The sequence below is a fragment of the Pinus tabuliformis genome, chromosome 6, assembly GCF_031772625.1.
Source record: "Pinus tabuliformis cultivar Carrire ecotype Pingquan chromosome 6, CPIR1, whole genome shotgun sequence".
Classification (NCBI taxonomy): Eukaryota; Viridiplantae; Streptophyta; class Pinopsida; order Pinales; family Pinaceae; genus Pinus; species Pinus tabuliformis.
The window spans coordinates 2061582358-2061597648 of NC_142292.1; the positions used below are offsets into that span (position 1 = coordinate 2061582358).

General features: G+C 37.3%; 1 pseudogene; it reads left to right on the top strand.

Annotated features, from left to right (window-relative positions):
* The first annotated feature begins 524 nt into the window (after positions 1-524).
* LOC149267496 (putative gamma-glutamylcyclotransferase At3g02910) lies at positions 525-1103 on the top strand (annotated as a pseudogene).
* The last annotated feature ends 14188 nt before the right edge of the window (positions 1104-15291 follow it).

Here is a 15291-nt window from a genome sequence, read left to right on the forward strand (position 1 = left end):
TTGTTTCTCAATAATAAATAGGCCTTTGAGACTCATTGTAGCATAGTTTAGAGGCATGTAGCCGCCACATCTCTTCTCAGAGATAAGCTATCATCGCTCGAGCTAGTTTATTTCCAATTCTATATGTAAGCATATTTCGGTTCTTTGATATTAATGAACTGGAGTTTTATTTCTGTTGCATCTCTATGTTTATGTGTATATCTGTATTTTTTTGTGTTCTTGCATAAGTCTGGATCACCTAGCCACCCGGATAAGCTATAGTTCCTTAATCTGGCAGTCAACTAGCTACAGGTAAACCCCTAGCTAGACGAACATATAGTGCAGGTCAATCCCGATCTAACAGAATATCGACTACAAGAATATTCCACACACACTTTGAAGAAAGAGGGAATGCCCAACCGGGTCAGAGAAATACAAATTTGCACAACTTAATGACAATTTGACTGAAATTGAAACTATTATCGAAGGAGCTCTCAATTTTATTGACTAGAAAGAAAATTTTTTATAAAAATTCTACATAAACTCTATCAAATTTCCAAATTAGTTACGACAACATCATAGAGATGGGGTGCACATAAGAGGAGAAAGCGATCAAGAAAATTGGTAATGACCCCCTTGATAATAATGGTTATGGTGACTATGGCCATAAATGTGTAGAAGAGAAAGTGATGGTATTATTTTATAGGAAATTGAAGAGAGGGTTTGGAAACTCATGGATGATGGAGGAGATGATTGCAGGCGAGCATGCATAATTCATTGGGATGGGGAGAAGCAAAATAAGATATCCGCTAATGTGTGGGTCGTATTAGGTCCCCTTCCTCCTCTATTTAGACAAATTTGGAGAACATTTTTTCAGAGAAGTGTATGTTGTTGATGCCCACACTCTCCAATGCTTCAACGAGCTTGAAGGCACCACAAAAGGGCACTACGTCAGGCGCCAAATTCACCTCCGCCTCCTCAAAATGGTGGTGGTGGCGGAAGGGGAGGATGTGTTGGAGAGCTAGGCGTATTTCGCTGCAAATAGATAAACTCCCAAAATGTGGATGGAAACTTGCCACAACTGTTTCTCCACATATTCTGTGGAGGAGACCAAGAATATTTAGGATGATGATTTGGGTTGAATTTTTTTATTATTTTCAGATTTGAGATGATAATAATTTTATCAATCCAAAACTCTGATCACTCTATGATCCGTCATAGCTATGATTTACATGAAAATTTTGGCATACAAAGTTTAAAACACACATAAGTTTTATTCGAATAATTTTTATCTCCAATCTCTATTGTACACATCATACCAATGAAAATGATATTCCATTTTCAATAAATAATATTGAAATAAAGAATAGAATCCAACCTACAACAAACTTTATCGTTGTCGTTTTGAGAGGTAGACATTTGCACCTTTTTAAATGTAATAGAAAACTATTAAAGTTAAGATTTAATTATAATTTATATAATTTTTTAGAAAAAAATATTAATTGGATTTATTTCTATTGATTAGGAAGGATGATGATTAATCTTTTCTCACTTATTTAATATTTAATAAGTTTATATTGAGTTTATTTTTATAATAGTTCTTAAAAATTTATATTGAGTTTATTGTTATAATAATTTTTAAGAGTTTATATTGAGTTTATTCTTATTATAGTTTCTAGATTTATTTTAATTTTATCAGCTTTATTTTATAAAAAGATAAAAAAATATAATTTACTTAGTTTTAAATGTTCAAAATTTATAAAATTTATCAAAACTGAAAAATAATATTTATTTTACATAAATCCATTTTTAAATTAATCATAACATAATTACCATCCAATTATAAATGATTTATATTAAAGTACACTTATTTTTTAATTATAATTTCTATTTATTAAAATAAAAATTATATTCTATATGTTTTTTTAGTTACAATTTCTATTGTTAAAATAAAAATGTATACTCTTTATATATTTATGAACCATATAAAAAAATAAATACATATGTAAACAACATCTATAAGATTCCTTATGTACATTACACTTAAAATTATATATAAATTATAAGAAGAGCTTCGAGGTAAATCACATAAAGAAAGATCTTTGTCGACGCGTTTCGAGCCAGCAAGTGTGGCTCATCGTCAGGACAAGTTGAAGAAACAGATCCAACTTTGCGTGTTAAATAGTCTGAGCAGGGCCTCCAACAACTATCTAGATTAACGGCTAGCTTTGACTTAGGGACAGTCAAAAAGTCAAATTGATTATTTAAAGGAAGATAGTTAATGACCATACCTATATATAAATATACAATTATATAAATGAAATAATTTTAGACGGGGTTTACGTCAATAATTAGTTAAAACGTATAATTTAATAATTAAAAATTATTATTAAATGGGAATTAGTTAAATTGAAGATCTAACTTATTTATAAATAAGGTAAATGTAATTAAATAAAATAAATAATAATAGAAATCAGCAAATAAATAAATAATAATAATATATATTCATTAGATAAATAAATAAATAGATAAAAAGATATATAAAAAATTAAAATAATATATATATATATATATATATATATATATATATATATATATATATATAAATTAGTTATGAAAGAAATAGTAAATAATAATAAGAAAATAAAAATGATAATAATACTAATATATATTCGTTAATAAATAAATAAATTACCAATAATAACAATATATAAAAATTAGTTACGAAAAATAATAAAATAGATAATAATAATAATAATATATATTCATTAATAGATAAATAAATAAATTAATTAAAATATATAATAAAATATATATAAAAATAATAATATATATAAAAATTAGTTACGAAGAACTAATAAAATAAATAAATAAATAATAATAATAATAAAAATAAGTAAATAAATATTTGTTATGACTATAAATAACAATAATAATTAGGGAAAGGGAGCGACTCAACAATAAAAATAAGCAAATAAATAATAATAATAATAATAATATATTCGTTAATAGATGAATAAATAATTAATTAATATATATATATATATATATATATATATATATATATATATATAATAAAAAAAATGATATAAGATAAATAAATAAACAAAAATAATAACAATAAAATAAGTAAATAAATATTAGCTATGATAATAGATACCAATATCAATAAGGGACAAAGGAGTGACACAAAATAAACAGGAGAAGGACTGGAAAGAGTCCAGAGCCAAAAGGATAAACCCTAGGAGATAGGAAGGCTCCAGGGGAACGGCGAAAGCGAAAAAGATGAAAGAGGGGGGGGGGGGGGGCAGACTAAGATGAAAGGGCAGGGATCCAACATCTACTGATCTTCCAGCCATCATCTCTATTGAGATTTTTAGGCCTTCTTTCGATCTCAATAGCTTCCCTGAGTTTTCGATGATGGAACTGGGCAACCTTGGCAACAACCTTAGCCTCCTCAATACAAACGTGATGCTTGGTCTTATCCACATGCTCTGCTAGCGCTGAAGACTTGGTTCTCCCATGTCTTAGGTCAGCTGCATGTTCGCTAATCCTCTGATGGATGGAGCGCCCTGTTTCCCCGATGTAGGGGGTCCCACAAGAACAAGGGATCAAGTAGACACCCTTCATGTCCTTGGAGTTAACGGGATCTTTAACCGATCGGAGGGAATTACGAATAGTTTTGAGGGGTCTAAATGTAGAGGGAATATCATACCTCTTAAGGATCCGAGCAATCTTGTCCGTGGTTCCTTGTACATATGGAAGGTGGACACCTAGGCGGCGCTCCTTAGGTTCTTTCCTAACAACTGCATTTCTAGATGCTTTAAGGAAAGCCTTCTGACCTAGGCACCTACTATATCCATTTTCCACAAAGACATCAAGGAGATTGGATCTCTCCTTATCAAAGCTCTCATTATCAGAAATCCTGAGGGCACGAGTAGCGAGGGTGTTGAGGACACCCATCTTCTGAGCAGGGAAATGATGGGAATTAGCATGAAGATACTGCTCAGTATGCATTTTCTTCCAGAACACAGAGTGGGAGAGATAGCCGTCCTTATTCTTAGAAATAAGAATATCTAGGAAAGGGAGGCAACCATTGACCTCTTTCTCCATGGTGAACTTAATGGCAGAGGACTGACCATTGAGGTGATTGAAGAAGTGATCCAGCTCATATGGTCCCATGGCATCTAGAAATGCAGTTATTAGGAAAGAACCTAAGGAGCGCCGCCTAGGTGTCCACCTTCCATATGTACAAGGAACCACAGACAAGATTGCTTGGATCCTTAAGAGGTATGATATTCCCTCTACATTTAGACCCTTCAAAACTATTCGTAATTCCCTCCGATCGGTTAAAGATCCCGTTAACCCCAAGGACATGAAGGGTGTCTACTTGATCCCTTGTTCTTGTGGGACCCCCTACATCGGGGAAACAGGGCGCTCCATCCATCAGAGGATTAGCGAACATGCAGTTGACCTAAGACATGGGAGAACCAAGTCTTCAGCGCTAGCAGAGCATGTGGATAAGACCAAGCATCACGTTTGTATTGAGGAGGCTAAGGTTGTGGCCAAGGTTGCCCAGTTCCATCATCAGAAACTCAGGGAAGCTATTGAGATCGAAAGAAGGCCTAACAATCTCAATAGAGATGATGGCTGGAAGATCAGTAGATGTTGGATCCCTGCCCTTTCATCTTAGTCTCCCCCCCCCCCTCTTTCATCTTTTTCGCTTTCGTTGTTCCCATGGAGCCTTCCTATCTCCTAGGGTTTATCCTTTTGGCTCTGGACTCTTTCCAGTCCTTCTCCTGTTTATTTTGTGTCGCTCCTTTGTCCCTGATTGATATTGGTATCTATTATCATAACTAATATTTATTTACTTATTTTATTATTATTATTGTTTATTTATTTATCTTATATCAATTTATATATATATATATATTTTAATTAATTATTTATTCATCTATTAACGAATATATATTATTATTATTATTTATTTATTTGCTTATTTTTATTGTTGAGTCGCTCCCTTTCCCTAATTATTATTGTTATTTATAGTCATAACAAATATTTATTTACTTATTATTATTATTATTATGTATTTATTTATTTTATTAGTTCTTCGTAACTAATTTTTATATATATTATTATTTTTATATATATTTTAATTAATTAATTAATTTATCTATTAATGAATATATTATTATTATTATTATTATCTATTTTATTATTTTTTCGTAACTAATTTTTATATATTGTTATTATTGGTAATTTATTTATTTATTAATGAATATATATTAGTATTATTATCATTTTTATTTTCTTATTATTATTTACTATTTCTTTCATAACTAATTTATATATATATTATTTTTATTTTTTATATATATTTTTATCTATTTATTTATTTATCTAACGAATATATATTATTATTATTTATTTATTTGCTGATTTGTATTATTATTTATTTTATTTAATTACATTTACCTTATTTATAAATAAGTTAGGTCTTCAATTTAACTAATTCCCATTTAATAATAATTTTTAATTATTAAATTATACGTTTTAACTAATTATTGACGTAAACCCCGTCTAAAATTATTTCATTTATATAATTATATATTTATATATAAGTATGGTCATTAACTATCTTCCTTTAAATAATCAATTTGACTTTTTGACTGTCCCTAAGTCAAAGCTAGCGAGGCCCTGCTCAGACTATTTAACACGCAAAGATGGATCTGTTTCTTCAACTTGTCCTGACGATGAGCCACACTTGCTGGCTCGAAACGCGTCGACAAAGGTCTTTCTTTATCTGATTTAAGCCGAAGCTCTTCTTATCACTGTTATGGATCACGGAAGTCTCAATTCAACAATATATATAAATTATTACTCAACTTAAAAAATAAAACTATTCTTCCCATTCTCTACTTGTTTTTGATGCACAATAAATAACTATAAATTCGGAAGAACTAAATTAAGTCTCTATGTTCTACCCAAGAAAGGTTTAAGAACTATTCCCCACAAAACATAAAAAATTTATCAGAGAATAGGTTGAGCATAATATGAAATTCTATCTTTTTATCTAGACCTATAGGTATTTTGTCCAACATTTGACATTACTTTCGAGTAACCATCAAAAACTTGAGATTCAGAAGCTTCAGCAAGCACTCTGGAAAACACATTGTTTGCATAGATTTCGTCAAACACCTTGCGTGCATAAAATTCAGCCAACACTTATTGCAAACATATCAACAAACACATACCAGGTACTCGTAGTACTTTGGCACAGTGTGCGTGGGTATTGCCAACTAGATGCTAAGAGTACTCAATGATTATGCAACTTCTTGAAATCGATACCCTGGGATTCGGTGGCAGTTATGCCACTACCTGCGTTAACAGCGCCAGATTAAACCACATCTAAACTGTGTATGCAATCTAGAGGGTAGAAATTTGCACTGTGTAGACTACCAAATGCACTCTACATGGCATAAATTTGCACTGTGGGGCAAGAAAGGTGGCCATGACTTCAAACCAGGGTTCCACTCTCACTTCTAGGATCAATAACCTCACAAACCATCTAAACAGATCTAGATTGAAAGTTATTATCATCAAAAACGAAAAAATCAAAATCATATAACAACGGATCAACGTATCCTACAATTGTTGAAAACACCATCAAGATGTTGATATATGCAATATGTAGTATGAAGACATTGTCCTTGGAAAAATAAAAAATGTCACGAATTCCTGCTCCTGTAGATGATTTTACAAGGATCTTGTCAAAGAAACATATGCATGAAAATATATTACGCTGCTACTTTTTAAAATTGTGACTAGCATTGTGAATTGTGTCTCTATTTGAATCCATGTTATTACAAATTTTTTTATTGAAATCTCTTATAAATTCTAAATAAACTAACATGTTGTTAGTTGCCCGTAGGAAAGCATAATTACTAATAGCTCGTAGGAAAGAAGAAACTCAACCTGTCTATAAACCTATATAATATATTATTGTTAACTAAATGCATGTAATACATCTAAAGGTAGTTGCAGTTATGCCAAGAGTTATTTATTCTACTCATAGAAGGACAAAAAGAAGGCCAGTGACCACGGGTGCCCAGCTACTATGCACTTCCTCAAATGAGGACAAGGCAATACAAATGAATGTCAATAATGCTGCTATCAATGATGTTGAGGATGGTCATGCGATAAAGGATGATGTAGTCCCACCATCAACCATATTTCAAAGTGCCAGTTCAACTAAGAAGATTAGCACTATAAGAGGATGGACAAAAGAAGACATGTTAGCTGCAATTGACACTGTAGAGTTTAATGGATATTTAGTTCATGCAACGACAAAAAAACATGGTATTTCTCCATCATCAATACATTATTTGATAAATGGTCTAACTCATACAAAACATAGAGGGCCTCTTACAATTATGACTGAGGAGGAGTCTGAGGTCGTTCAATGGTGCAAGGAGATGGCCTAATTAGGACATGAACTAGAGTTGATACAACTGAAATCCATCCACACTTGTTCAAATATGTTAGGGGAGGCCAAACTCATTTAGAGATGGGTTTCCTGGTAAATAATGGTGGTTTGGGTTTAAAATGGGGCATCCAAAACTTGTATTATGTATAGTCGAGGGCCTTGATAGAGACATAGCTTTAAATCTATGCCCTACAATTGTGTCTAAGTTATTTGAAACTCTTTCTAGTGCATACGAGAAACACTCTTATGGTCCAGACAATATATGGAACTGTGACGAAACAGGTGTACATGAAGGAAGGAATTGTGGCATGCGGGTAGTTGCTAAGAGAGGGAGCCGAAACATGCCAAATATTTTTCCTAAGAGCAAGAATTAGACTGTTAGGCCCCAAAATTGTTGTGCTTAATGCACCTTTTTTATTCATATGATGCCCTACTTATTCCCTTGTTTTACCAGTTTATGAACTCTTTCTAAATTATTTTAATGCAATAGCGAAGATTTACAATTGATTTGTATTTTACATAAGAATATCTTCATTATATGCATTTCTAGGATTATTGTTCATTAAAATATCATTAATGTAGATTGTCTTGTTTCTGCATTGTATAGGGATCTTGCACCAGGTAAATGTGGGTTACTTCATCATTCAAGATTTCCACGGAGGAAATTGATAGCTGATAGTATAAACGTGTGTATGGAATTATCTTGGATCCTTTTTGTCAGTCAGAGGTACACTTATCTTTCATTGACCTATTCTTTCACTAAAGAGAAACATTCCTGCACTAGAGAGCAACCAATTTGGAGCTTCGACACCTATGCACGCTTTCGGGGAAAGCTGAGAAAGGTTATTGTCCAAAATGATGTTATAAAACCTTCCCATGAATTGAATTCCACCCAGGTTGCACTTGTGGGTCTCTAGAAGAGAAACAACAAATTGTTCAAAATTCGTACAATTTTCAAACTGCCAAGTTTGACGTTGATTTTCATGCATCTGGAGGAGAATATCGAAAACACGAGAAAATGGGTTTTTTACCAGTATAAAAAATTATCTAAAACCAAAACTGTTTCCAAATATTTACATTGGTCTAAAATTTAAGTGAGGGTCTTTGAGGCAATTTTATATAAAAAAGGTTGTTTTTCCAGAATTCTAGGATCTTGCCTAGAATTGCAAAAGTATCCAAACAGTCAACTTCGGGCATGTTTTATGAGGCAATGGAGTTGAATGAGAAAAATACAAGAGTGGTTGTTGAAAAAATGACAAATTAGGTTTCCTCCAAATAGTTTTCCAAAACTCACCCTGGTTACGAATATACACAAATATATTTTAGAGCAATTTGTTAAAAACATGTAATTTTCCAAAATTAAGAAAAATGACTTTTATAGCCAAAATTCGCCTTGTAAAATTTATAAAAGGCTTAGCTGATCTGGACTTAAACAAGAATGCAACAAATTACAGAGATAACCATAAACACAGATATGCAGTGGAAATAGTACTTCATTTCATTAATGTAAAATACTGAAATATGCTTACAAACAGTAATGGAAATAAACCAGCTAGGGCGATGGTAGCTTATCTCTAAGAAGAGATGTGGTGGTTACATGCCTCTGAACTGTGTTACAATGAGGCTCGAAGGCCTATTTATTGTTGAGAAAGAATGGAAAACCCTTAACATTCCAAAACCTAACACTAGAAGATGAAATGCCAAACTATGGGCCCCATTTGGGTAAATTGGTACATCAACTTCCCGGGCTCGTAACTTTGGCATACGATCTCCGTTTGACGTGTACAATAGCTCGTTAGAAAGTTCTATCCGAGCACTATCACTTTGGGAAGGGAAACATCAATCCATGGCCCCATGTTGCCCCCAGATTTCCAAAAAAACATCATTTAGGGCCTCAAAATGGCTCCGGAAGTTTAGGACCCGAAAAACTGCTAAAAATACTAAGTTGTGCTATAATTAAGGAAACTGAAAATGCTAAGAGAAACAATGGTGGGGGTCTAGGTGGACTTGGCAGGTGGCCACCAATATCCACCTGGATCATTCCTCCCCCCTTAGGAAGCAATGGTTCCCATTGCGTTGAGTTCCTTCATGAGATGAGGAAACTTTTGCTGAACTTGGTCCCTCGTGAGCCACTTGCCCTGGTGAAGGAGTTGGCTTGCTTTGAAAACTCGATACAGTTGGATATTTTTTTGGCGAGTTTTCTTGATCTGTGTGTCCATGATCTGATCAGTTGCAGCTTGTTCCATGCAATCTAGATTTAATTCTGCAGGTGTGAGCTGTTCTGCAATGTCGGATGTGTCTAGCAATGGCAGAAAGTATGGCCGAAGGTGGTCCACATTGAACACTGGGTGCAGGCCAAGGAATGGGGGAATGCTGAGCTCAAATGCATTGTCTCCCACAGCCTTAGTAATGGTGTAAGGACCATATTGGAGTGGTCTCTGTTTCCGATAGGCTCCAGTAAGGCGTTCCTTTTGCAAATGCAACCAGACTTTGTCGCCCACCTGAAACTTATGTGGCACTCGATGTTGATCATGCCGCTGCTTGTACTTGGAATTTGATTTCTCCAGAATTTCATGGACTTGTTGCTGAATATGTTGGATGTGCTCAATGAAGTTGGTTGCCTTGTCTGTTTCGGACTGGACATGAGCTGAATCTGTGTGAGTAGCTGCAAGTGGCATGGCCACATCAATGGGGCATAGTGGCTGGAATCCCAAGCCCACCTGAAAAGGGCTGTGGCCAATCGAGCTGTGAAGAGCTCAGTTGTAGCTGTGCTGAACATAGGGGAGGCTCTTGTCCCATGTGCGTGGATTCTTTGAGTTGTACATGCGCAGAATGTGTACAGTCATCCTATTGACAACCTCTGTCTGGCCATCAGTTTGAGGATGGAAGGTTGTGGACTTAGTGAGTTTGGTGTCCAACATTGACCAGAGACTCGACCAAAATGTACTGAGGAACCGACTGTCGCGATCTGAGATGATAGACTGTGGGATCCCAAAGTGCACCCACACTCGTTCAAAGAAGAGTTTAGCAGTGGCTTCTACTGTGATATTATTCTTACAGGCCGCCATAATGGCCATCTTCGAGAACCTGTCGATGACCACAAGAACACAATCATTTCCATGCTTAGTGGAAGGAAGGCTTGACATGTAATCCATGGAGATGGATTCCCAAGGTCGACTAGGGGTAGGCAGCGGGGTATAGAGGCCTTGCTTCTTGATGGTCAGTTTGGCAATGGCACAGGCAGTAAATGATCTGATGTACTTCCTGACATCCTGTCGAAGATTTGGCCAATAGAAATAATTTTGCAGTACTGCCACTGTTTTCTCAACCCCGAAATGCCTAGCAGCCCGACTGTAGTGTGCTTCCCAAATCATCTTGGCACACTCGTTTGAAGGAACACAAAGGTGACCCAGGTGGCATAACAGGGCATCTTGGAGGTGAAAATATGGAACATGCCGACCCTCCAAGAGTGTCTGGTATGTGTGGCTAAATTTTGGGTCGCTTTTGTAGAGAAGTGGCCAGTCAGAAGTCTCATGCCCACAAGAGTTGAGCACGGTGGTTAACGCCATGATCGGTGGTCGACTGAGGCAATCTGCAACATTATTGGTGCTGCCCTTCTTATAATTGATATTCAAATGGAACTGTTGTAGGTATGTAGACCACTTCTGATGGCGATCATTCTGCAATTTCCCTTGGGTCTGTATGAACTGCAGGGGTCGATGGTGTGTGTGGATGACCGTTTCCTTCCCCAAAATGTAATGCTTCCATTGTCGACAGGCCTGTACAATGGAATACATCTCTTTATCATAAGTGGGATACTTCCGGACTGTGTCTGAAAGTGTTTCACTGTGATATGCCACTGGATGCCATTGTTGAGTAAGGACTGCTCCAATAGCATAGTCAGAGGCATCTGCCTCGACCTCAAATGGTTGTTGTAAATCTGGTAACGCGAGCACTGGTGCCGTACAGAGGCGATCTTTCAACTCTATGAATGCCTTCTGTTGAGATTCAGACCAAAAGAATTTTGCTTTCGCTCCTCCCTTGGTGAGTTGACTCAAGGGCCAAGTGATATGAGAAAATCCCAACACGAACCTGCGGTAGAAGTTGGCAAGACCTAGAAAGCTGCGGAGCTCTGTCAGAGGGGTTGGAGATGGCCAATCCCGAATGACTTGGATCTTGGCTGGATCCACATGCACCCCTGTTCATCAATAATGTATCCCAGATACTGAACCTGGGTCATGCCAAAAGTGCATTTCTCCAAATTGGCACATAGCTTGTGTTGCCGCAGTGTTTGGAGAACCTGTCAGATGTGGTGGAGGTGCTCTTCCCAACTCTGGCTGAAGATCAGAATGTCATCCAAGTATACCACTATAAATGAGTTGGTGAATGGCCGCAAGATGTCATCCATTAGCCTCATGAAGGTTGCAGGAGCATTCGTCAATCCGAAAGGCATAACCAACCATTCGAAAAGGCCCTCCTTAGCTTCGAAGGCAATCTTCCACACATCAGAGGGTTCGATTGGTACCTGGTGATATCCTGACTTCGGATCAATCTTGCTGAAATATTTTGCCCCCTTTAGTTGGTCCAGGAGGTCATCAATCCATAGGATCGAGTACCTATTATGGACAGTGATCTTGTTCAGCGCCCGATAGTCAATACAAAGTCTCCAAGTCCCATCCTTCTTCTGTACCAATGCGATCGGGCTCCCACAAGGCGATGAACTTGGACGGATGTGACCTTTCTACAGTAGCTCCTAAATCTGCCTCTTGATTTCATTGTTCTCCAAAACAGAGCGCCGATAAATTGGTCCATTGGGTAGCAGTGCACCTGGGGTTAGATCGATGGAGTGCTTGACCCAACAGTGCAGAGGAATCGCTGCGGGGGAGTTGAAGATGTCCTCGTACTCCTCCATGACCTTGTCCATCTGTAGTTGTTGTGTGGAGGGGCCCTGTCTAGAGGATGTGGCCACCATCTTCTTCTTTCCTTGAGGGCATGTCATCAGGAAAACAAATTTCCCAGTTTTGGAAATGAGCTTACTGCATTGTTTTGCAGTAATCAAAGAGATGGCGGTAGGCAATGTTACCTCTGGTATCTTGTACAGCTTATTTCCCAATGTAATAATAACAGCACGGGGCCTTGATTCATACATAGCATGTCGCTTCCACAAGTATGGTTTTCCTAATAATACATCACAAACTTCAAGGGGAGCAATGTCACACAATACCTCATCTGTGAAGGGCTTGATGTTGTATGGAAGGCGACACTACTGGCTCACGCGAAGATCCCATCCTTGGTGAAGCCACCCGATGGTGTATGGTTGTGGATGTGCTATGGTTGGTAAGCCCAACCGCTTCACGACCTATGCCGAAATGAGGTTCTTTTGGCTCTCGCTATCGGTAATGAACTGTAGCGGGGAGCCCTTTACCCACATCTGGGAGTGGAAGAGACGCTCCTCCTCCTCTGGATCTTCGGGTTCATTTTTCTAGATCTTGGCAGTAGCAATAGTGGCATTGGGATCTGCATCAATGATCTACTTCCTTTTGTCATTCCCCTTATCGGGTTCTGATTTAGAGTCGGAACATGCATCTGATTCTGAAACCTTTAGCTCAGCCACCAGTGACTGCTTGGCCCGACAGTCACTTGTGTTGTGAGTGGAGCTCTTATGAAACTCACACCATTTTCCCGTGTCCTTTTTCGGCTTGGCGACGTTGTTCTTTGCCTGCAGCTTTGGCGGGTTGTCTTGGGATGCCCCACCTTGGCTTTGTCCTTTGTTCTGTGGTTTAGGGGCACCTTTCCCTTGCTTCAGATTCGCAGATCCAAAGTCTCGCTTCTTTTGTTTAAACTTCTGCTTGACCTTGACGGCATATCGGTATGCTGTGCCGAGCGAGGAGATGTTCAAGAATTCTATTTCTTCCTAGATGTACTTGTGCAGGCAGCCGTGATATTTGAGTATCAAATGCTGCTCCGTATCCTTGATACCCAACTTTGTGCGAAGGGTATGGAAAAGATTGGTGAAATCCGGCACGTCTTGGTCCCTTCCCTGCCACAGCATGGTCCACTTTATGTATTCATCCTCATAGCTTCCGACAGGGTAGTACTGCTCCTTGATGGCATCCCGGAATGAATTCCAGGTGGGTACGGCTGAAAATAGTGAGCCGGTATTTTCATCCTTCTGCTCGCAGTAGGCTTCCCACCAGTCCTTGACATGGGGGGCTGCTTTGAGAAGAGCGAAAACAATCTTTTCCCAACTCGAAAATTCATGAACAGAAAAATAACCCTCTAGTAGATTTAACCATTTATCTACGGCATGTGCATCTATCTGACCCTCAAATATGGGGATTTCAAAATTAACTTGTACCTTAAAGGGCGTGGCATTTCCAGGGTAGCTGCTGAAAGTCGATGCTTCGCTTCTGGGTAGTCGTTGAAGGATCTGGACAAAGTTGTCCATCATTGCGTTCCGTTGTCGCTCGAGGGCTTTTTCGAGCAAGATTTTGATAGGATCTCCTGCCCCCTCGTCTTTCTTCTCATCCGCCATGGGAGGCTGTCGCGATTTGCGAGGCTGGTCTCTCAAAGGTTCGACCAGTTCAAGCCCTAACTCTTTATATCACGACCTCATTGGGGACATGCAAAGAAAAACAGAGAAAAAGCAGACCGCTCTGATACCACTGATTCAGACTTAAACAGGAATGCAACAAATTACAGAGATAACCATAAACACAGACATGCAGCGGAAATAATACTTCATTTCATTAATGTAAAATACTGAAATATACTTACAAACAGTAATGGAAATAAACCAGCTAGGGCGATGGTAGCTTATATCTGAGAAGAGATGTGGTGGCTACATGCCTCTAAACTGTGTTACAATGAGGCTCGAAGGCCTATTTATTGTTGAGAAACAATGGAAAACCCTTAACATTCGAAAACCTAATCGTAGAAGATGAAACGCCAAATTGTGGGCCCCGTTTGGGTAAATTGGTACATCAACTTCTCGTTCATAACTTTGGCATACGATCTCTGTTTGACGCGTACAATAGCTCGTTAGAAAGATATGTCCGAGCACTACCACTTTGGGAAGGGAAACATGGGTCCATGTTGCCCCCAGATTTCCCAAAAAACATCGTTTAGGGCCTCAAAACGGCCCCAGAAGTTTAGGACTGGAAAAACTGCTAAAAATACTAAGTTGTGCTATAATTAAGGAAACTGAAAATGCTGAGAGAAACAATTGTGGGGGTCTAGGTGGACTTGGCAGGTGGCCACCAATATCCACCTGGATCATTAGCCATGACTTGTGTGAGGGAAGAGATATTAATATAGCTTCATATTGCTGGTTTGGACCATGAGCATATGGCTTCAGATGTAAAGGACTGATTTTAGTAATATACAAACTGATGCCAGGTTTTATTTCATCAATTTGTGCACTTTGAGATTAATTTTTCCTGTGTAATTTAGATTTATTATATAGGGGAAGAGTTGGTTGGTTTGGGCCCAACCAACCCAGTTCGTCATCCCTCTTGTATATTGGTTTTTGTAGTGGAATGATTAGTTTTCTGAAGTAGTATGAGATTCTTTATCTTGGTGTGTTTACTGTTGGAATTTATCTAAACATCCATTTAATCTACATGCATTACTAATTCTCTATTCTTCTAAAAGATCACACAACACATTGCTTGAATTTGGATTTGGAAGCTTAACATATATTTTTTGTGTGAACATTGATTTTTGGTACATTAGTTGGAGATCTTACTCTTCTTTAGTCCTTTTTCATCATGAAATGAGAGTATATCTATTGGCATTTGAAAATTGCAGCTTGGATTCCCAAC